This window comes from Pholcus phalangioides, unplaced genomic scaffold, assembly GCF_987345545.1.
Source record: "Pholcus phalangioides strain wild (caught in Gottingen) unplaced genomic scaffold, Ppha-v1.0 ptg000027l_1, whole genome shotgun sequence".
Taxonomy (NCBI): Eukaryota; Metazoa; Arthropoda; class Arachnida; order Araneae; family Pholcidae; genus Pholcus; species Pholcus phalangioides.
This window is the reverse complement of record NW_028301617.1, coordinates 6,442,269-6,466,273: the sequence shown is the minus strand read 5'-3', so window position 1 is coordinate 6,466,273 and position 24,005 is coordinate 6,442,269. Positions and strand designations below refer to the sequence as shown.

At 41.1% G+C, this 24,005-nt stretch overlaps 1 protein-coding gene across 1 annotated transcript in view; it reads left to right on the top strand.

Annotated features, from left to right (window-relative positions):
* Positions 1-3,558: 3,558 nt before the first annotated feature.
* The window catches only part of LOC149068276 (oxidation resistance protein 1A-like), a 102,973-nt gene continuing 82,526 nt past the window's right edge, over positions 3,559-24,005 (top strand). Inside the window, exon 1 of the mRNA XM_089251802.1 lies at positions 3,559-3,639. The gene's annotated coding sequence lies outside the window, so the exon portion shown is untranslated. The remainder of the gene's footprint in view (positions 3,640-24,005) is intronic.

The following is a 24,005-nucleotide window of genomic DNA, read 5'->3' as shown; positions in this document are numbered from 1 at the left end:
GTCGGAGATGGGATACATGCAAATCCTCATCGGCTGAAAAAACGAGTATGTCATCTCTGTTAGCGAAACAGTTCGGGACATCACGAAGAATTTCACAGATGAAACGCTGAAAAGACTGGGCAGCGTTGCACAGACCAAAATTGAGGAACGAAAACTCGAAAAAGGAGTGATGATAACGGTTTTTGGAATGTCCGGTTCGGTGACTGGAATAGCGTGGTATGCTCGTAAGATGTCTAATTTTGAAAATATCGTCATTCCGTAGAGAGCATGTGAAAAGTCCTAGAGATGGATATCGGATAACTGCCAGGGACCGTTTGCGCATTCAGTCGTCGATAATCTCCGTTAAGATTTGCATCATTAGCTTTCAGCACAATATGCAATGGGGAGTCCCAGGAGCTTTTTGAAGGCCTGCAGATGCTCTACTCTACCATGCACTCAAATTTTTTTTTTTAACTGTATCAAGCACCTGCGGATTCAACCTTCGAGGCCGGCTGTGTATGGGCGGGCCAGTGGTCTGAATATAATGAACGATGCTGCGTTTAACACAGCGGAAGGTTTCAGATGGATTAGTTAGCTCTGGAATCTCCTTCAAAATCGTATGATAGTGAGAGAAGTCATCAATCACACGAACAGTAGACTGGGAGTAAGCTTGAAATATGCCGCAGATGCTGAGGTTGGTGATGGAGTCGACCAGATGTTTCTTTTTGAGAGAGCCCGAAAGGTCAAAGGAAATCATCACCAATTATGGGAACGGCTACTTGCGCGACAATAAAGTTCCACTTGAAGCACCTCCTGAGCCCAAGGTATAAGTTATTGATTTGCGGCATACAGTTCGAGTGGATCGGGATTGTGATTTTGTGAGTTGCGACATACCGGAACGCATGATGCATCACTGCCGGTATCGATCAAATATCGCCGGGTTCTTACGATCAAAATCACAAGGACCTGGGTTCGAACCCCACCGTTGCCGCAGTGGTGGTCGGCTGAAGCTGGTTTTTTGTGGTTCCCAACTTCGAGGCGCAAATGCGAGCCGATCTCCTCGTTAAAAAGTCTCGCCACTGAGAGCAATAGCCCTACACACAACGGTATACTATTCAATCACTACACTTCACTCGTGGTTGGAAAAACTGATGGCAGATGACAGCACTATACATAAAACACAAACATTACACAGAAACAAACTTCACGGAACGTTCACTACGCGCACACGCACACACATTCCAACATGTACCAATTCGTTAGCAGTTCCGCGGAGGAATATGGACGAGGTGTATGTCTGGTTTAGTAGTAGTAGCCTCTAGAAAATGAATACCAGTTGCGAGAGGTCGATCATAAGGGGTTGAAATTTTATCTCATTAACCTGCTCTTTCAATTTGGAAATCTGTTTTCGCAAGTCCGTTATGAGAGGCAAGATCTCGCGGCGCAACAGCATTTGAATATTCGTTATCGGTCGCGAGAGAATACGTCGCTCGTGGCTCTGTGGCAATTTCGTGGATTTTATCTGCCAGCGTAGCAAGCTGTCTCAACTCCTCGGTGGAAGCGGAAATAATAGATTGAATGGTCGGAGGCAACCGCTGGAGCCATAGGTTCTTTAAAAAGTCATTGTTGATTTTGTCCCGTGCCAACTCCCGCATTTGGCGGAGCAGAAACGACGGTTTGTTGTCGCTCAACTGTAGATCCCCTAAAAGTTTACGTATGCGTGTAGCTTCGGAATCAGCAAATTCTGAGCTCAATCTTCGTTGCAATGCCTCGTATTTATTTCCGGAGATTGGAAAACGAAATCGGAAATGTCGTTTAAGTTTTTGCGTCGATTGGGGCGATGAGAGCGGCATATTTATTTCATCTCTCGTGATACCCGATAAAAGAAACGACGCCTCAGCTTGGAAAAACCATAAAGCGATGTTCTGACGAGAAAAAAAAAGGTGGTATTTTTAGACCTACATAGCCAACTTGAGCAGTGACCTCCTTTGCGTTAGTGAACAGACATATTGCTGATGGCGAAAGTACGAGGCGATACAATATACACAGTATCATAATAAAGTGATATATGCGAGGACTTGAATTTTTTATGTACAACGGAAATTTACAGTGCCTATATGCAGCGTGCTCGAGTGCTGTGGTCATCACTGCGGAGCGATAGTACAGTAATGAATGGTATTATTTATTAGACATATTCCCAAAAAACGAGAAATACGTTGACGTCTATGGGGCACAGGGTGAACTCAACGGTCGAAGAACGTTGTGTCGACACAGAGAAAAACTTTTTCTTTTCCCTTGTTCTCATGGGTCAATACTCGTACTGCCTTCTGTCGTGTGTGTTTCGGTTTCACTATAAACTCCGCACGTTTTTATAAATGCATTTTTAATTGGGTTACTGTATTTTAGAAATATAGGGTGTCCCATCAAGACTGTCCAAACTCTGCACAGCTAGATTCCTTGCTTGGAATACATAGAAAATGCCCAAAGAACTGTACTTGTACGACCTCCAGGACCAACTGACCCCCGCTCTGTCTCCCTAGGGGATATAATAGTACGACTCACAGTTTTCGAGAAAAATTCGAAAGAAAAGTATAAAGTCATATCTGGTGCAAGGGAAAAACCTTTCCACCTCATTCCACGGCGCGCACATGCATGCCTCGATATGCGCGGTGGACGATTGGCTCACAAATACCGCATAGTGATTGGACGTGGGGCATAGAAATCGCCAATTCTGAGCCCGATCATTTCTTTTCCCCACAACAATGATACTGGCACGAGCAGGGAATTTTTTCTCCCCAGAATATTCTGAGGGAAAATGAACTACTTACTGATGTCACAAGCAGACTGCGGGGGCCTTCTATCTCTAGGAGGTGCTGCATTGCGTGACATCGCACAACCTATTGTTGCCAGTCGTGAGACATTATGTCTAGTGTAGTGCTGGCTCCTCCCAGACTCCTATAGGATAAAGCCCTTACAGCCACCCACCAGGGTCGTTTTTAGGGGCGGCACATTAGGCTTTGATCCCGGGCGGCAGGTGAGCTCCTGGGCCTTGTCATCATTTTTATTTCATCTTTCGTATTTTACGGCTATTTTTTTTTGTTCAGTGTTAATTTAATCATTTCCATTGGTTCTTTTTGTTGTACACGAAAGCGGTTATTAAATGTTCACACTTGAAATTAATACTAGAAAATAACGCACTAAGTATTTTAGACCTAGAAGCTATTTTTCTGTAGAAATTTAAAAGAGCTTTTATTTGTTTAAAAACTGCCACACGCGCGACTTTTCTACGTCCTACAGAAACGTTCCGCAATTCCTTGAGATGAATTGAAAGAAAAAAAAACCTCAAAGAAAGCGAAACAAGTGTCTGAAAGAATCCATTACGAAACTTTTTGAATAAAATATTGTCAAAAACTCTCATTTTCTCTCGAGAAAAATCGCACGAGCGTGTGACTTTTTTCCCCTTCTTCTTCTTGCTTTGTATTTTTCTTTGAATAATTTATCCAATGTCGCAGAGCGAAAACGTTTGCTGCGACAAGAAGAGACAGAATACACGCATTACTCCTTTCTCTAATTTATTCCCGGTGCTTTAGAAATAGAAAATAAAAAGAACCGTTTCTCCATACCCTTGAAGAACTCGCACGGATTCAGACCCACTTGCAGGTAAGTGATAATTTTTGTTGCGTCTGTGCTTGGTATATCACACTTAATAGCCAGGCCAAGAAAACGCCGCCTCTCGGGGGCAGAGTCTCGTAGATGTGTGTAACAATTAAAACTCGAAATTTTCGTTCGAGAAATCTGTACGTGCAATGAAATCTCAATTGAGGTGGATCCCACTTATAACGTTTTTTTTTTTTTAAGAAAAAAACTACTGCCATAAAAACGTTGTAAGTGGGAAAACAGTTTAAAAGGGAAATCTTAATGAGAATTAATTAGAGTTGGGATCACGGAAATAAGTCGTACTAAGCGGGAAAACGTTCTATCTAAATTGGAACGTTATAAGCGCGATCGACTGTATATGGAAATGGGAAAAGCTATATTGAAGTTTGGTGCTCCGAAAAAAGAAGGATGAACGAAAATGAAAATTATGGAGTTTGTTCCGGTGCCTTCTCAATACGCTGCAACCTCCCTTTAATAATGATGATTGAACACTCAATATTTTTGTTGCAATTATAGAAATACTGTGATTATCTGAAAATTTTTCAAATTTGTTCATAATACAAACGAGATCACGAGGTTTGGTTTATTCAATTTCTTTCCAATTTCAAATTCTTCTTTTTGAAGGTTAAAAACTCGAAATATCTCTGAAAGAAGATTCAATGTACCCCTTTACTTCCCACGAAGATAGGGTTCTGCGTAGGCCTCCCCCCCCCCCTTGCCCTTCACTCTCTCAGAGCATGTAATTTCATGCCAATTTATTCGAAAAATGTTGATGAACTATAGTCTGTTTCAGGTTAACTTTGCAGTGAAAGGGAAGCTACGAGGGAACCGCATCACTCGTTGCTATGGGAACGAAAGCCTCTTAACCAATGTATCGATGCGCGGCCTCGGTAAGGTATGGCCGATTCTCGCCAATCTCACTGAGAAAAATATTTTTTACGTGTAACGTAATTGCACAGTTAAATTAGTAATAATTGTAGAATTAAAAGAAAACCATTGCCGATACTTTCAGAAATTAAAGTGAAGTTTTTGAAATCATTCGTTTTTTGATTAGAAAGTGTTTTAAAATTTAGAAAAAATAATTATCTTCTATCAGCGTGTCGTTTACTCTTCATTGATGTGCCGTAAGTAACACTAAAAGTTTCAAAAAACAGTCATATGTTTCCGCAATATTTCCCTTCCCTTAGCTGAAATTTATTTACAAAAAAAAATCCAAACAATATTATGAAAGCAACGTGTAATTTTAAAATACTGTATATTGACCATGGCTCTCAAAAACTTGTGGATTTTTAATTTTTTCTTAAATTTAAATGGAAAAAATTAACGTTAAATAAAATTGAGAAGAAGCAGATTAACTATGTTTTCACATGCAAATGCAGGAATAGCGCCAAATAATAATAATGATACGGTAAAGTTTAGAATTTTTCTACTCACTTTTCTTGCCGAAATTTCCGTCGCTCGACCTCCCCCATTCCCCGAACGGTATACGTCGATGCCACTTGTTTTCACGACAGCTTCAGTCTTTTGTTACGGTTGATGTGTTGCTCATGGTTATTACGGATGATTCTTATCGAGTTTTGTTTACAGCGAGTATTCAAAAACCAAAAACATAGTATTCAGGAATGGAAGACCAGAGAACTTTAGCCTGGCTATTTCTGGTGGAAATAAAGACACAACTGTCACATAAAAGATGAAAGCCCAAACCACTGTGGATCCCCCCCCCCCCTCTCTCATTTGTTTTATCTGAAGAGATACTAAAGGCAAGGGGCATCTGGAGAAACAGGTGGATGGAAGATGGCGTCCGTTCGTGTGAGTGGAAGTCGCGACTCTGTCAACACTCTCCGTGATCGGAAACTAAAACTATCCCATAAACATGGCAAAAAATAAATAATTAAAAAAAAGAGGACATAAAACCAAAACTTCTGCACCCATAGAGGGCCTCTCATAACAATATCGGTGCTCTGGTAGAAGAGAAACGCTGAAACTCTTGTAATCTATGAGTGAATATCTGAACTCACTGAAGCCTATTTTTGTGAGAAAATAAAACTGATTGAATATTCGTTTTTATGTAAGTCTATAACTGCATGTAAAACAATGAAAAATTGTATCGTTATGGAAAATTCAACCAAATAACGAAAAATATATGTATATACTGTATACAATTGTGTAACGGAAAAAACACGACAGTGATATTGGCGGGGAAAATTTCTAGGATATCGCGCCAGAGTGTCGTTGCCGTTGCTATGGATTTTCGATAATGGTAACCAATATTTTTTATAATTTAAAAATTTTAAACAAGTAAACATCGGTTCAAAACGATGTTTTTTCAGTATTTTTTTCAAAATCATATAAAAAATTTAAATATTCTGTATAAAGGTTCATCTTAAACCTCCGATATATGAGAACTATATTTTGCGGCGAAGGAATACACTCTCTAACTTTCTATTCACTGCAAAGTTAACCTGAAACAGACTATACGGCCGCTGTGGTGGTCGAGTGGTTATAGTGACGGACTCGCGATGCGAGGATCCGGGTTCGAACCCCACAGTGGTGGTCGGCTGAAGTTGGTTTTCTGTGGTTCCCAACTTCAAGGCGCAAGTGCGAGCCGATCTCCCCGTTAAAAAGTCTCGCCACAGAGAGCAACAGTCCTACAACGATAAATCATTCAATCATAACACTTCACTCATAGTTAGAAAAACTGGTGGCAGATGGCAGCACTACACATAACAAGCATTACAGAGAAACAAAAAACTTCACGTCAGGTTTCACTACACGTACACGCACATTCCCGCATGTACCGATGCGTTGGGGGGTGGGCGGGGTGCATGTGTGGTGTAGCAGTAGTAGGTAGGGCCTCCAAAAAATGGCTCGGGGATCCATGATGTTCTTAAGTCAGCCACCTCGTTGGGCAATTTGCCTGTTGTGGCGTGGTATTTGTATTTATAGTTGTTACCCGCGGCTTCGCTCGCGTGGATTTGGATATGAAAATTACTCGGTGACATTTGAAAACATCATGATCCCTTGGTGGTTGAATTCTCAGAAATCCTGTCTTAATGGGTGTCTACATTAAAAAATATAATTATACTAATCAAATTTCATATTTATAGCTTCGATGGTTTCAGCGCGGCACCATGATTGCTCCATATAACCTTTGAACCACCTGTGGCAGTGCTGTCGGCAATAGTGCGTAGGTTCCAATATCATAAATCTGCCAACACATCGTTTTCTTGAGCGCACCTTTCCTTTACCTCTCTTTTGCTGTTCGAGAGAGAACACTTTCGTTTCTTGCAGAGTCAAGGTGTCATTTTCTATGTGTCCGCGTATTCTCGTTTTTTTTAAGGGGCCGTTCAAGTATTACGTCATCATCGATGGGAAATGGGGGGGGGGGTTTCCGATTTGCTGACTTTTGATGACAAGGGGTGAGAGGGGGTTTGGATAATGCTTACGTCATCAACCACCCTTATGAAAATATGAAATATTCCTAATGGCATCTTCCATTTCATGTGTATATATTGATTATAATTTTTGTTAATTGCATTTTTAATTGGGTTGCTATATTTTTTTTTTTTGGAAATATATGACATATATATTTTTATGGGCATCTTTTTCTCAGCCACCTCGTTGGGCATTTTGCTTGTTGTGGCGTTGTATTTGTATTAATCGGTACGCCAAAAACGAGAAAAACCTTTCGATAGTTCGTGGGCACTTGAAGTAACAACATCCCCCCCCCCAACTATTGATAAGTGCCTTACAGAGCCCCAATTTAGTGATCTCTAAATTTTTCGCGAATCCAAGTGATCCGTAATTATATGCCGCGGATCAACTAAATAATCTGAGAATGTGCCGCCGGTAACTTGAGTGATGTAGAACCGCACTGGGGGCCACTTAAGTGCTCTATAACTACGTCACATGTTTCCCAAGGGATCTCTAATTGTGTCACGAATAGCTTAAATGTTCTGGGACTGTGTCCCGGGTCATTTAAGTGATCTGAAAATGCCACGGGCCGCCTAAATGTTATAGAATTGTACCACGGGACACTTAAGCGATCCGTCAATGTGCCGCTTAGTTCATTTTTCCAAAATTACGTTAGAGGAGGGCAGGCTGCATCAGATAACCCCCGGTGCCATATTTGGTCCGCGGATCAAGGGCCTTTATGCGATTTATCATTATATGGCTTAGAGGGTGGGTCGCAATGAATTTATTAAAGACAAATTTTGTGTTCATAACCTTCAAATAACATTGAAATTGATTATAATAACTTATAAAGGTATTTTATTCCGAAATTTTAATTAAAAAAAACATATTTTTTTGCATTAAAAAATAAATTTTTGAATATAGGGGGCACGAGCCCCCTATCCCCCCCACCCCCGTGTACGTCTCTGATTCCATCAATATGCGTTAGGATTCAGAGGAGCTGAGCTGGTGACGAAATTTTGCTGACCGGGGGGGGGGGGTCAAAAATGACTAAAAATTTGCTTACGTAGTACTCGAACGGCCCCTAATATGTGTAACGCGTACCGTATGTTTCTTCAAATTAATGAACTTTATATTTAGCCGTTCCCTGGAATTTAAGTGTCTTACGTGAGTCAGATATATACTATCTATGGACAAGTCGCTACTTCAATTTAAGTGTCAGCACGTCATTTTCTATGCCAGTGTTACGCCCGTAACGGTGACCGCACACCTTACGATCCCCTTAGAGGTTGAAATTTGAAAAGCACCCCCCCCCCCCCTCCTTGTAAGTCTTTACATCATACAACAATTGACCAAATTTCATATTTATAGTTTCAGCGATGAGATTGCACCATATAACCCCCGAACCCACTTAGGGGTTGAATTTCGAAAGATCCCTTTTTAGCGTCTCTACATTAAAAAGGAAAATACTGACCAAATTTCATATTTTTCACTTCAGCGGTTTCGGCTCGGCGTGATTTCTCTATATAACCCCTCTCCTTAGGAGGTAGGCTGACCATATTTGCTCGAGAAAAATACGTGAAATTGGGCTTCGAAATACGGGAAAATACGGGACATTGTCAATAATCACCGAAACTGATGCCAAAAGTAAGCAAAGTTGCAACTCATGCTAAAATCACAGAAAAGTCGCCAATCGTGGCAAACGAAGCAGCCCTTCAAATTGCAGTGAATAAAAAAAGACAAATATGTGAAATAAATATTGCTATTTGTAGTCGTAAATTAATCGTAATGTAATTTTTGAGTTGGGAAGATAATTTTAATCGTTAATTTGAAGAATAAAAGTCAACTTGGCTTCGTTGAAAATGCGTGAAAAAAAATGACATTTTGGCAAAAAAGTCGAGACAGCCAGAAAAACTGGGACTGTCCCGGCACATACGGGACGTATGGTCACTCTACGCTTTATTCTTCATTTTATTCTTCAAATTAGCGGATAAATCTTCCCAACTCAGAAATTATATTACGATTTACGACTACACAAATAGGAATATTCATCTCACGTATTAGTCATGTTTTTTATTTTAATTCACTGCAATTTTAAGCGGTGCTTCATTTGCCACGATTGGCGACTTTTCTGTGATTTTAGCACAAGTTGGCAGCTTTGCTTCCTTTTGGCATCATTTTTTGGCGATAATTGGCAATGTCCCGTATTTTCCCGTATTTCGAAGCCCAATTCCCCGTATTTTTTCAAGTAAATACGGTCAGCCTACACATTATTTCATTTAATATTTTATACGTTGTGTTCAACAAACAGTAAAAACAGTTGCAAAATGTTTTGCAACGTGTTTTTCTGGGGGGGATTTTACTTTTTAGAAGCCAACAAAAGAAAAGAAATTGGTAGCGAGACGAACGATCGTGATATTATCAAGAAACTTGCAGTGATTTCACAAAAAGGTGTGACATGGAGCGAATAAACTCACATTGTCGTGAAATCCATAAATTGTTCTGCCTTCATTGTTGTTGTTCTTGCAAAGGCCTCCCCCCAAAACGGGGAAACTAAAATTGAGCTCGAGTTGTCTCAACTTGAGAGTTAAGTTGACTTGAACGAGTAGAATTACCCGATCTCCCTCACACGGCGCTACTAAAAAAAAAAATCTCAAAGCCCGGGAAAGTGAGTAAAAACAACGCAGTGTTTAGGGGCCATTTAAGTATTACGTAAGCAGATTTTCAGCCATTTTTGACCCTCTCCCCCCCCCCCCCTTTTAAGCAAAAGTCAGCAAAATACTGACCCCGCACCCCGTCAGCAGCTTAGAATATTTCATATTTTCAAAAAGGGGTGGTTGATGACGTAAGCAACCTTCAAACCCCCCTTGTCATCAAAAGTCAGCAAATCCGAAACCCCTTCCCCACTCGATGCTGACGTAATACTTGAATGACCCCTTAGTTTACCTCCTTAAACATTATGATCACCACTATACATTATGAACCGGGGTAGGAAAAAAAATCAGCGATTCCAGCAGCTATGAAGTTGATATTTTATTATAATTATAAATAATTATCACATTTTTTTTCTCCTACTCTATTATTTCTACAAATAAAAGGATAAATAGAGACGAAAAATAAGAGTGCAACCATGGCCCCACACACATCCTTGAGCCGTGCCCCCAGGCTGAAATTTTTAACGAACCCCGAAACCAGACTTTTCATAGGCCCTTCTATAGTGAATTTATTGCATGAAAAAACGAAAATGGTAGCAATTGTCCCGAGCTCCTGGGTTGTAACTCTGTCAGTCCCCACCTTTGTGGGAACCATGGGCACATCCATTTATTGACATGTAATAATTATATATTATTCGTTACGGCGAACGGGACTTTGCCTTCTACGGAATTAGAAAAGAGACCAAAAATTGATAACCTGTGCGTCCTGATGAGTGAAACGTCAAATTCATCCGAGGATTATGTCACTCTCCGCTATCAATGCAAGGGTTTTTAACTGCTGGCTGATGCGGAGATATATTTTGGAAAGAGAGAAAATTCAACTGCCCCCCCCCCCCCCCCGCGGGAAATCGAACCCACGTCCTTTCACTTTCCGAGTAAACGCCCTAGACCACTAGATTACAGAGGTAACGAATATCTCAATCTTTCCTTGGAGATTTGGCCTGAGTCAGGTACGACCGTCCATGTACACTCCCGTTCAGTGCTCCAAGGAACGATTGAGGTATTCGTTGTTTCTGTAGTCAAAGTGCGTTCCCCGGAAAGTGAACGGACGTGGGTCCGATTCCCCGCAAGGGGCAGCTGAATTTTCTCTCTTTCCAAAAATATATCTTCGCATCAGCCAGCTGTTGCCAAAAACCTTTGTAAGTCGAATTCACTCACACACACGAGCGCGCGCGCTATTGATAGTTCAATAAAAGAATATTTCGATTGCAGCAAACCAGAAACCACGTTGTTGCACCGTACCGAGAGGAAAAAATATGTGTTTATCTTGAAAAAGGGGAATGGAGTTTTTGTACATCCTCCCGCGCGCACGTGTGTATACGACATATTTACACCAATTCCGGTCAAGGTGGGATAATGGAGGTGGGGCATTAGGGGAATTTCTTTTAAAAATACCTTAAATTCAACCCGTAGTCACCCATCACCACCTAGAGATAGAAGGCCTCTGCAGTGTTTGCCATTAACGTCATTCAGACTACCTAGCAAGTTTGCCACATTTTGAAACACAGCGTCCTATTTCGTTTCTTCTTATTTTAGCGTAGAATCTTCCTGTTTGGTTCACAAATACAACATAGTGATTGGATGTGGGTCATAGAAATCGCCAACTCTGAGCCCGATCATTTCTTTTCCTCGCAACGATGATACTGGCACGAGCAGGGAATTTTTTTCCCTGAATATTCTGAGGGAAAATGGACGACTTACTTGACGTCACAAGCAGAGTGCGAAGGCCTTTTATCTCTAGGTGGTGATGGGTCACCTCGATCAAGTCAAGCTAACCCGCGAAAACAGTGATGGCTTGAAACTTGACAGATGAAAAACCTCTTCCAGCGAAATTTCCCTCAAAAATTTCCCTTTTGACTAAATTTTTCCCACGCATTATGAAAAATGTGCTACCATCTAGCGGAGAGAATATTTAATCATGTATTTTACAATAGAAAAGTATTGCACCGCATTAATTTCTTTATTTTTTTTCAAAAAATTATTTTGTTTGATGAACTCTCAAAATTTCCCACAAATGCTAAGAAACTTCCCACTTTGACAAATTTTGGACAATTTTTCCCACGAATATGGGAAATTTCCCACAAGTTACCATCACTGCGCGAAAATATGAAGGAACGTATGCATGCGCAACCAATGTTGGTGTTCGACTAGCATGCCAGTCGCCAAAAGACTCCGTCCCGTTGAACATTTCGTCGCCAATACTCAAATTTCTTTGCTTGAGTGGTTCCATAGAAAAATATACGTTTTCGTCTTCTGGATACGGTTTTTCTCATCAGTCGCCGGACTTTAGTTTCCCCGTGTGAGGAGGGCTTAATTGTTGAGAAGAACAAACACTAGCTGAATTTTCATCGCTTCGAGACATTTTCATTGTCCAGGTACGAGTCGTATTCTCCATTAGGGGTCATTCAAGTATTACGTCAGCATCGAGGGGGGGGGGAGGGGGTTTCGGATTTGCTGACTTTTGATGACAAGGAGGGGGGGGTTGAAGGTTGCTTACGTCATCAACCACCCCTTTTCGAAGATATGAAATATTCCAAGCTGCTGACGAAATTTTGCTGACGGGGAGGGAGGGGGGGGGGGGTCAGTGTTTTGCTTACTTTTGCTGACAAGGGGAGAGGGTCAAAAATGGATGAAAATCTGCTTACGTAATACTTGAATGGCCCCTTATATGGAAATGGGAAACCTGTATTTTGAAGTTTGGTGCTCCGAAAACGGGATCAAAGATCCATGGGAAAAAAATGAAAATTATGATTTCTGGTATTCAAGTGATTTTTTTTTTTTTACTATGTACCCATTTAATAATGATCATTGAACATTTTGGTCTCACCGCGATCATTTTTTGCACACGAGGGCTAATTAGACCGTGACCTACAATTGATAGCTGATTCCGAACGGCAGCCTCTTTTATACCAAGAGGTTAGCGCACTAACTCCTCCGTGTGGGACTCCCCCTGCGGAAGCAATCTTTTTCTGTGGTCATGTCGCCGTTTGTGTGTTGTACCTCCTGCCTATTTTAACATTGTTTTTAAATCATTCGTGAATTTCAGAGGCCATATTCTGTAGAACTCGGATGTTGTGAGCATTTGAGAACTTCAAGAAAGCAGACTATTGTATGGAAAAGACAAGAACATTTCGTCCACGCTTCGCATAACACACGTCATGCTCACGCCTTGGACTGCATTGTTTCAGTATATCTGACCGATGACTGTCGCAAGAGGTCATCGTTCACTGCCATGGCTCACACGGGGAGGGTAAGACACAAGGCTACGTACTTTACCAAACACCAACTCTGGTCATATCATTATATTGCCATTAATGAGATGGAAATGAAGGCGCTATCTACCGGTGGGTGACTCGAGTTCGTTACGGAAAATATTTTATTTATATTCGCACTTGGGTTCGAACCCGTGGCCGTAACCTTCATGGCGATAGGTGAGCATCTTACCATCACGCTACTCGCTCGCCACGGTTGGCTTAGAATGGATGACAAGACTATGGTCCCAGTGCCGTCTTAACGCATGGACCCACCCTTTCGGGGCTCGGGGAGGGGGGGGGGCCTCAAAAGAAAATAAGGGTCTCGCCAGGCCCGTCATTTCAACTTTTTCCGTGGGGAGGGGGAAACAAAGAACACATACTCTATATATGGATATTTATATATTTCACCTTTTCACCTTGTGTTTGTCCATTTCTATTGTATTTTTTAAAGCCTGTGAGGGCTGCTCCCCCCAAATGAGGCCTGGACCTTACAAAAATGAGATCTGATGGAAATAGATGCTCACTTTTGCATGCTTACTTTTCGAAAGTAAGCATGCAAATTTGTAGGCAAGCATTTTTATCCAGGTAGGGCCTCAGGAAACTCAGTTGGCCAGGAACCCATGATGTATTTAAAACGGCTGCTAAAATGCTATTAGTGCCTGAGCACCCACGGTAATTTATGTCGTGAAACTGAGCACCCACTAAATTCATTCAGAAATCAAAATTTCCTACGTAAAGAACAAGACGAGCACCAACAAGTTCCAAACACTTCCAACTCCCCTGCAAAAGGATAGATAGGTGGTACACATGGCCCCCTAGGCTCGGATCTTTCGCGGACCTCCCTGGTCAGACTTCTCACGGGTTCTTCTATAGTTCATGTATAGCGTGAAAAAGCAAAAAATTATGAGAATAGTCCTGGTCCCCAGGACTAGAGCCCTGTCAGCCCCGGCCTTGTGGGGGCCATGGTGGTACATCACCAATTGGCAGGAGACGGCAGCAACATCCAATTATACCTGGACGGAAGAGAATCTATCGTTACTTACAGGCCTTTCGTAATGAAAATTTGCATCATAGTTAACTCTCTTTTAAGGCCCTTCTAGATGATGGCGAGCATAAATTACGGCAATTACAAAACTTAAAAACGAGGTAAATCTTGAAAATCGAATAACGAATCACTGGCTACAGGTAGTAAACAGCTCGTACAAATATGGTGCAATTTCAATGCTTTGACCTATGTATACAAAGGCGCTGACATTTGAACGGAGCTTCCCTCAAACCAAACACAGCTGCCACATATGCAAATACTCATTAGATCGTATCCATACTCAAGTCTGGTTTTGCTTGTTTGTAGGCCGAGATGTTTTTTCTCTTGAAATTAGCAAATCAGTGATTTCAACGCAGAAGATCGACGAACTAAAAAACATAACAAACCCCCCCCCCCCCCGGAATTTCAACGGGGTTGGGCTCAATCATTTTGCGATCCGATAAGAAAATTAAAAAAATATTTTGCTTTTTTTACACCCCGAAAGATTTTTTTTCTCGTTTTTAAGTTTTGTAACTGCCAAGAGTTATGCTCGCCATTTTTTACAAGGGCCTGCAAAAAGAGTTATGATGCAAATTTTCATTACGAAGGGCCTGTAAGTAACGATAGATTCTCTTCCGTCGAGGTATAATTGGATGTTGTTGCCGTCTCCTGCCAATTGGTGATGTACCACAATGGCCCCCACAAGGCTGGGGCTGAACAAGGCTCTAGTCCTGGGGACCGGGACAATTCTCATATTTTTTGCTTTTTCACGCTATACATGAACTATAGAAGGGCCCGTGAAAGATCCGAGCCTAGGGCCCTACTCCTGGATGTGGGAACCATGTGTACCACCTATCTATCCTTTGCAGGGGAGTTGGAAGTATTTGGAACTTGTTGGTGCTCGTCTTGTTCTTTACGTAGGAAATTTTGATTTCAGAATGAATTTAGTGGATGCTCAGTTCCACGACATGAATTACCGTGGGTACTCGGGCACTAATAGCACCACCGCTCCGATGCTACTGCCCGGAACATATAATGGCTTTCTTAGATTATCATTCCTTTATTACGAATCTCATTTACTTTGATCACAATTCCCGTGGTCAACACCAATTGGCTTCATACTTTAACATCTAAAGCCCCGTTCACATGTGCAAGATTGGGGGGTCGCTTTGGTGATAATTACCAGCATGACAACAAAAAAAGCCCGTCTTTATTGGAGGTCGACACCGACCTTCTCTCCCATAATCCTTTGCGCCGCGAAAACTGCTATAAGCTCCTTCGTCAAGCATCTTGAATCAATCACTTCCGTTCAACCTACGTAACCAGTGACGACTTCCGGAAAGAAGAGGGGGGATTACCGGCATAAACTTAACGTCATGTGAACGGTTTGTAGCGAAAATCCCCGTTACCGGGAACCTCCCGGGATGTTTATTGGACATGTGAACGGGGCTTAAGCTTTAGCCAATCGAAACAAAATTTTCCGATTTTTAGTTTGGATTGAAATAGCATGTATCCTTCACGTAATAAAGAATTTCTAGCTAATCAGAGGATTCACAATATAAGCTATATATATAATTATGGCATTCATTATCATGTAATATAAAGAAAATAAGTAAATTGATTTCTTTCATGCCAGAAATAAAGTGTTTGTGACCCCTCAGAATTAGGTCGATACGAGGACCAACGTTATCAGACGCGGAGCCCGTAGAGAGAATAATCATGGGGCTCCTTTAAATTACGAATAATTCTTGTTTACTTGTGTTATTTGGAATATTCATTATCCATTTTTATAGTTGAAAACATAACTACCTTGTTTTATAGCTGGAAAAAAAAATTAATATTTTTCTTCCTTCATTTATATTACCACATACAAATACAAATACAACGCCACAACAGGCAAATTGCCCAACGAGGTGGCTGACTTAAGAACATCATGGATCCCCGAGCCATTTTTTGGAGGCCCTACCTACTACTACTACACCACACATGCGCCCCGCCCACACCCCCCCGGAACCCCCCAACAAATCGGTACATACGGGAATGTGCGTGTACGTGTAGTGAAACCTGACGTGAAGTTTTTGTTGTTTCTCTGTAATGCTTGTTATGTGTAGTGCTGCCATCTGCCACTAGTTTTTCTAACTATGAGTGAAGTGTTATGATTGAATGATTTATTGTTGTAGGACTGTTGCTCTCTGTGGCGAGACTTTTTAATGGGGAGATAGGCTCGCATTTGCGCCTTGAAGTTGGGAACCACAGAAAACCAACTTCAGCCGACCACCGCTGTGGGGTTCGAACCCGGATCTTCGCATCGCGAGTCCGTCACTATAACCGGGACCCGTTGCGGGACCCGTTGTTGTCAAACCCGTCACACACCTCTGAGGGGCGGCTCTGGTCAATTTAACCGAATACTGAATTTGTGTCTAAAATAAATAGCCATGGTTGTTTTGTAGCGCAATCATAGTGTAATAAAGAATTAAATCACGAAAACATAGGGGCCTAGGCAGGGCCGTTTCAAAAACATCGTGGGCCCCTGGCTAAGAGAGCTTTTTGAGGCCCTACTTGGCTAAAAATGCTTGGCTGCAAATTTACATGCTTACTTTCAAAAATTTCTATCTATTTCACTTTTGTGAGGCCCAGGCCACTCATTTGCGGGGGGGGGGGGCGAGGTAAGCAGTTCTCCCCGGCTTTAAAAAAAGATAGGCGGTGTCGGACACCGCCGCTGTTATTTTCGTGGAAATGTCAATTAGGTATCTTAAGGCCCTTTCATATGGAGCGGATGTGATGTGGATGAGGACGCGGATCCGGAAGAAGTTTTTAACTATAGGTACATTACGGAGCCTTTCAGACGATGCGGAATGCGCCCGCAAATTGGAAGCATTCGTTCGGGTCCGGATGGCGTCCGCATGTGTCAAAACTCAATCACGGGCTCCGCATCCGCACGTACAGGTTTTGTACATTAGGTTATATGGAGCTATTCACACGACGCGGGTCCGGGTGGAATTCGCCCGGATCATTGGTTGATTTTAAAGATTGGAATTTTTTTAATTATTTGCCGTAAATACCCTTAAAAACACCATATGAAGGTCCCTGTTCATTAATAGGATGTACTCACATACGTCTATCCCTCCGTTTTGCCCCAAATGGGCAAAAAAACTGTCGGGCAACAATGGTTTTTGGGCCTCAACAATCACTTTCCGAACGTTTACTTTGGTTACCGTGGTTCCGTAGGGAACGCTTTCGGATACGCATATGCCTTTACAATGGTTTTGTCCCTCCTTCAATGCTGTACGCATATGTATAATAGTTTATGCCTTTATAATAGTTCGCCACTTTTTTCAATCCTCCCAATAATGAGACCTTTTTGAATAGACACTATCATCAGCATCACTTTGAGGGTAAGGCAAAGGATGATCCTCATACAAATCAGTATTAAAATTGCCGATTTTAATGTAGAAATGCGGAAATTTAGTGGGGTTTTCTGCACATCAATAATTTAAAAAATTGTATTGAGTTCTCGATTTTTGAAATATTGAGTTCGCTTAGAGATACGAAGCCCAGGAGATTAAATATGAAGTAATTAGCCGGACCTACTTTTTATATATATATTCATGCAATAACATTGATTTCAACTTTTTATTTACACCTTCTCAAGCATGAAAATTAATGTCTCCGCGTATTATCTTTTAATGTTCAACTACATCAATTCATGTGGGTTAGGATATTTTAAAATTAATTATGGGCCCGTAAAAAGTACATGGAAACAATTCCACAGCTATAACTAAGCATTTTCGGAAGCTGGAATAGGCAGATGGATAACTTTAAGTTGAAGGGGGGGGGGATTCGAAATACCTAGCGCCCCCTTAAAAAAGAAAAAAAAACTATTCATTTCTATGTTTCTTTAATCTAGTTTCTTTCGTGAGTCCCGCAGGAAGTCGCCATATTGGTTAATTTGGACACAGTGTATATGTCCCTCAAAGAAAGAAAGTGGAAGATATCGCGTGATCCAAAAAGCCTCGTTGAAGAAAACCCGGGTGGCGCCGGGTATTACAGCCAGTAATAAAATAAAACCGGACCCGCATCCGCTCCTTGTGAAAGGGCCCTTATGTATAGAGAGAGAGAGAGTAAATTGAAATATTAAATTTTTCGACTATAAAATGCTATGATGGCGATCTTGGCTTATGTTTAGATACGTCAGCAATGTAAAAAAAAAATTCTAATCCACATCCGTACCTGACCAGCACCTCCTAGAGATAGAAGGCCTCCGCAGTCTGCTTGTAACGTCAGTAAGTAGTCCGTTTTCCCTCAGAATATTCTGGGAAAAAAATTCCCTGCTCGTGCCAGTTTCATCGTTGTGAGGAAAAGAAATGATCGGGTCCACAATTTTCGATTTCTATGGCCCACATCCAATCACTGTGCGGTATTTGTGAGCCAATCAGGTATATTCTATGCCAAAATAAGAAGAAACGAAATAGGATGCTGTGTTTTAAAATGTGGCAAACTTGCTAGGTAGTCTGAATGACGTTTTTGGCAAACAGTGCAGAGGCCTTATATCTCTAGAAGGTGCTGACCTTACGCCGGCTCGTCAGATGCAGCCTTAGTCGTCCGAGCGTGCGTACCTTGCCTACAGGGTGATGGTTTAAGTCCGTTGGTTTAAGTCCTGTCTTGCCTCAGCCAAGGGGGAAAAATCCACGTCTTTTAGTGCAAATATTCGCCGAGACATTTGAATTCAAAAATCGAAGAAAATTTTGAAGAAAGAAGAGAAAAAAAAACAGCATAGAGACAAACCGAAATTTGGATCTTACAGCAATTTTCTTATTTGGGGTCCAACAAATACGCTGTATTTCAGCTTTCCCTCACTGACTTCGAAGAAATATTTCAATCAAATGATTAAAAACCGTGGCCCTCTTAAGACAGCTGTTAACAAAATTCTTCATTTGACCAAACTTGATATGGAGTGGAGGTCAAATGTTTGTACTCAGCTGGTACTCTACCACCACTACGAAGTGAAGAAGTATAAGAAGAGCATACTATATTACAAGATACCTTTCTTTCTTTCTTTCAAACCGAGCACAACTCAGGTCTGTCACCATCTATGGGCGATTTAGTGTCTAGTGAGTTGTGCCGGAAGTGTAACTGTGTGTGACCTAACAGTATGAGTGTGTATGTAGTGTTGTGTTTGATTTTTCAGTGCTTGCCATCTATATTTCAGAATTGAAGTCTGATTGCCTCCAGTAACGAGTTCCCCATGCTTTCATACGTTTATGTCTGCCACACTAATTCACAGGCACAGAAGGGAAGTTTATTGCCATTATGCAACAATACTGCTTTTTGAAGCTGATTTTGCTTGAATCAATAAATAGTTACCTCACCTATGGATTCTACTGAACACCCATTTCCATCATCAGTTCATTTATATCGCAACACGCCCAAATAGAAAAGCGGTCACCATTTTGATCTAAAACTGGAAATCTTTGTTTCTTGATCTGAGCAGAAGTCTATTTTATTCGATCTAGAACTCAAAATTTCAGCTTGCTTGCATTGCCAATGCTTTAAAAATTGCGAACCAAATCATTCAGGTCTTTCTATTCTATGATGCAAGATCATAATCAGGTCTGTACAGTTCTGAAGATCGTACATAATCTTATTCACTTTCCTCTGACATTTTGTAGTTCAGTGATTTTGGGGAAAGCAAAAATATGACTTAGTAAGCGGAGTGACTCGTTAAACGGAGTAAGTCATAGCTGTGTCAATTCCTGAGGACAATTGGGATTTCCAAAAAGTGACCCGGTAAGCGGAGTGACGTGTTAACCGGGTGACGCTCTAACGAGGTTTGACTGTAGTATGTTTGATTACAGAGTTTGAGTCAATATAATAATCACAGATTAATTTCATAAATGTATTCCGGCGTGCAGCACGAAATAACGCAAACAACACAAAAACCTTGGAAAAATACTTATCAAAGTTAAATTAAATAAAAACTTTACGTATTAGCTCATTTTTAAAATCTGATTTGGGTTCTATACCCAAAAATACAAAAGAATAAATGTATCACGTTAGATGAAAAACGATATTGACCAGTGTAATCTACGGCCGAAGGACTCGAGGTATCACCCTGTATATTCGCGACTGCACTGGTTGGTTATTATTCTTGGTTAGTTTTTGGGGGCACTGACGTCCGGTCCGGCGATTTTGGTGTTATTCTTTCTTTGGAATTTTATGCTCTGCTCATTTTCTGCATAATTTTTGTAATTATCGTTATGCTTTGCACTCATTACACAGGGAAAAAAAACTGGTAATGTTCAAACTTTTTCAAATTCAGACTCGTATTTTTTCGAGTTGTTTTCAAGATACATTCTTTGAACTATAAACAAGTTATAACACACGTACTCCACTTCAAAACAATTTTTGATTCACTTGGATTGGATAATTATTCTTTGAGATATAGTCCTGGTTATGGACATGAATCCAAAAAAGTCAAAAATCGTGGGTTCACTTTGCGCGCGAGCAGTTCCTGCAGTCACGAATGTCAAAGCGGTACTGGCAAAAACTTTATCCTTCCACTTTACGAGATCAAGGGGACGATATTGACGTTTGAAAATACTTCGATAGAAACTTTCGTTCATTTGGGCGCGATTGCCTCCCCACACCAATTTTAGACATTTGCACGTCAAAAATAATGTTTGTTTTCCATCTAAATAAGGTCTACAGTTTTATTAGAGCTTGGTAAACTTTTGCACAATTCCCCTTGAACCAAAATAAGAGGATTATCGCTGTCTACCAAAGATTTAGGAAAAACTACTCCCATCCTCCCCCCCAATGAAGCTTCTTCATTTCGTAAAGCCCGAGCACACAACGCCGGGTACTTCAGCTAGATAAAAAAAAAGTAAATAGTCTCTTAAAACTCGGCTGTCAAGCCAACATTATGGTATATATTAGTTGCTTAAAATATTTTTCTGGTTCACGTGGGGCTTCTTGAAACAAAGGAAAGGCTTATTCGTTTAAATTTGAAGAAACGAAGCCCCACGGTAAACCCAATAGTCTAAAGTTACAACAACGCACCAGCGTGTTTCTGGTTTTGAATTGCCGAATTCTAGCTTCAAGAGTCTGGACGGACATTTCAGATTCCTAGAAATGTTAGATTTACGCTTAACGACATACATAAGTGTAAGTGCAAGTCTGCAGAAGCTACGGGTTTACTGACATTACAACTTCAAATCGCTTAGCGCAATTCGTATGCTTCCTTGCATTCTTCCTTAGTGACACTGTGCCCCCGTAACTAGTTTCGAAGTTCGTATCATGATCCATTCTAATTCTCTGTCTCTCCTCCACATAGTCTGTCCCCTCCATAGTTGCCGAGAAACAAATGAAACGCTTATTCGCTTAAATGAATGAATCCCCACGGTAACCAATAATTTTCGCAACATGCGGAAGTTTGGATTGCGAATACAACACGCGCAAACGAACTACCACCTCCTCTACTCGAGCCTGGACGGCAACACTCATTGGTGTGCCTTACCGGCCACACACTTCAGCAATGAATCTAATTGTTAGTGAATCTAACAGCGACCACTCGCTCAGTGCCAGATCTGCAAATTGCTTAGCGCAATTTCATAAACATTCTGCCCCCGCAGCTATAGTCCGTTTCAGGTTAACTTTGCAGTGAAGAGGAAGCTACGAGGGAACCGCATCACTCGTTGTTGTGACAACGAAAGCCTCTTAACCTATGTATCGATGCGCGGCCTCGGTAACGTATGGCTGATTCTCGCCAATCTCGCAGGAAAAAATATTTTTTACGTGTAATGTAATGCTTGTACAAAAAATTGCAGTCAGTTAGTAACAATTAGCTAATGAAAAAAAACCCCATTATCGATACTTTCAGAAATTAAAGTGCGGTTTTTGAAAGCTTTTTTTTTTATCGAAAAGTATCTTAGTAACTCCTATTAACCCGGTTGAATTTCGGAATAGCCCCAAATAATAATAATAAAAATGATACGGAAAAATTTAGGATTCTTTAACTCACTTTTCTTGCCGAAATTTCCGTCGCTCACCCACCCCCGAACGCATATACGTCGATGCCACTTGTTATCACTACGGTTTTAGTCATTTTTTACGGATTCCCATTCTACGGAATCCTCACTTGAAGTTGTAGAACTATCGGATTCTCTATTACTTATTAATTGTTGTCGCTCCAACATGTGTTTCATCAGGCCATCTGCAATCCAAAATTCCTGTTCGTTTTCAATTATTGCCAAAAAGAACGGAGAATGTTTTATCGTGTCTATCTCCGGTGGAAAGAAAGATACAATTGTCACAGAAAGAAAAAATACACTGCAAGCCTAAACCATTGTGGGTCTCTCTCTCGCTTATTTATATTTATCTGGAGAGACACTGAAGGGAGGGGGGCGGAGAGAAGATGGCGTTGGTGAAAAATAGACATTACTTATGTCGACACCCTCTGCTATCTGCTATTGGAATTCAGAAACCACCCCTATCCTACGAACACGGCAAGAAATAGATATAAAAAAAGGGGGGGGGGGTACCTGGAACCGTAACCTACACCCATATAGAGAGCCTCTCACAATGGTATCGGCGCTGTCGTGAAAGAGGGACACTTCCTGTAATCTATGGGTGAATATCTGAATTCGTTGGAGGTTATTTTCGGGAGAAAAAAAAAAACTAATTGAATATTCGTCTGGGTGTGTAGGCCTCTAACTACACGCAAAACTGAATGAAAAATTGTATCTATTGGAAAATTCAACAAAATGACGATATAATATGTATCTGCAATATTGGTGGAGAAAATTTCTTGGAAAACGCGCCAAAATGTCCTGGAGCTCGCCATGGATTTTTGATAACGGTAACCAATATTTTTTCTAATTTAAATATTTTAAACGAATATACATTGGTTCAAAACGGTATTTTTTCAGTATCTTTTTCAAAATCATAAAACAATTTGAAATATTCTATATAAATGGTCATCATAAACCTCCGATGTATGCGGGAACTATATTTTGCGGCGAAGGAAAACACTCCCTACCTTTCTCTTCACTGCAAAGTTAACCTGAAACAAACTATAGTTTCGTATCACGATCCATTCTAATACGGTCTCCTCCACCATTCAGTTGCCGGGAAACAAACGAAGCCCCACGATAAAAAATAAGGTGCAACAGTCCAATCGTAGCATGTTTGCGAATACCGCATACGAGCTTAAACAACCACTTCTTTTCCGGACTTCACCGTCAACTATAATATTGAATCTCGGCGTTGGACATTTCACTTCAACACGCAAATTGCTAGTGAAATTCTAACAGTGGCCATTTGTTTACTGTCACATCTGCAAACTGCTCAGCGCAATTTCATAAGCATTCTTGCCCTCACCTTTTGTGACATTAAGCCCCCATAATTAGTTTCGAAGTTCGTATCATGACCCATTCTAATTCTCTGTCTTTCCTCCACCATTCCTCGCCATATTTGCCGAGAAACAGAAATGAAGCCCCACAGTAATAATAAATTTGTCGCAACTTTTCAACTTCAGTTTGCGGATCGCGCATGCGAGTTTCAACCGCGACTTCCTCTTTCCGAGTCTGGACGGCCACTCTCGTCCGTGTTCCCGGGATTCGCCGGCAACTTCAGAACTGAATCTTGGTGTGCGGCATTCACTTCAGTGCGCACATTGTTAGTGCAAGTCTAACAGCGGCCACTAGTTAACTGTCACATTCACAACTTTCTTACCCTCACTTTTGTGACATTCTGCACCCGTAACTCATTTCAAAGTTCGTATCATGGTCAATTATAATTTTCTCTCCTCCACAAATCTCCCTCCATAATTGTCGAGAAACAAATGCAGGGCATAAGCGTTTGAATGAATCCCCACGGTAACCAATAATTTGGCGAACCCCACTAGTGGTCGGCTGAAGTTGGTTTTCTGTGGTTCCTAACTTCAAGGCGCGAATGCGAGCCGAT